Source organism: Myotis davidii, unplaced genomic scaffold (genome assembly GCF_000327345.1).
Source record: "Myotis davidii unplaced genomic scaffold, ASM32734v1 scaffold97, whole genome shotgun sequence".
NCBI classification, from domain to species: Eukaryota; Metazoa; Chordata; class Mammalia; order Chiroptera; family Vespertilionidae; genus Myotis; species Myotis davidii.
Genome location: NW_006289392.1, coordinates 3,591,855 through 3,592,442, shown reverse-complemented (window position 1 = coordinate 3,592,442; position 588 = coordinate 3,591,855). Strand labels below are relative to the sequence as shown.

General features: G+C 48.0%; 1 protein-coding gene across 1 annotated transcript in view; it reads left to right on the top strand.

The window, feature by feature from the left end:
- The window catches only part of ZPR1 (ZPR1 zinc finger), a 9,206-nt gene that overhangs the window by 321 nt on the left and 8,297 nt on the right, over nt 1-588 (top strand). The gene's annotated exons all lie outside the window — the stretch shown is intronic.

Below are 588 nucleotides of genomic sequence, written 5' to 3'. Positions count from 1 at the left end.
CCTGCAGGCCCCACACTGGGGATTTAGCCCACAACCCGAGCATTTGCCCTTGACTGGAATCGAATCAGGATCCTAAGTCTGCAGACCGATGCTGGTATCCAGAGTCAAACCAGCTAGTGCTGCAACTTACTTTAAAAAAAAAATTTTTTTAAATTGATTTTAGAGAGGAAGGGGAAGGGAGAGAGAGATAGAAACATCAATGATGAGAAAGAATCATTGATTGGCTACCTCCTGCATGCCCCCTACTGAGGATCGGGCCCGGAACCCAGGCATATGCCCTTGGCCAGAATAGAACCGGGACCCTGTCAGCAGGCCAACCCTCTATGCAGTGAGCCAAACCAGCTAGGCGCAACTTACTCTTAAAATAATAATTGTGTGTGTGTAGTGACAAATGTGGCAAAAGTGTTAATAATTAGTGGATTAAAAAATAATTACTGGATTTGGATAGAAACTAAAAAAAAAAAATCAATTGAAAAATCTAAAAAAAAAACAGGGGGTGGGGCCCAGAGTGGGCCACCTCCCTACGAAAGGGCGGGGCGGCCGCGGAGGGAAGTGCCGCCGGAAGGGGCGGGGCCACGGGAGGCCAGG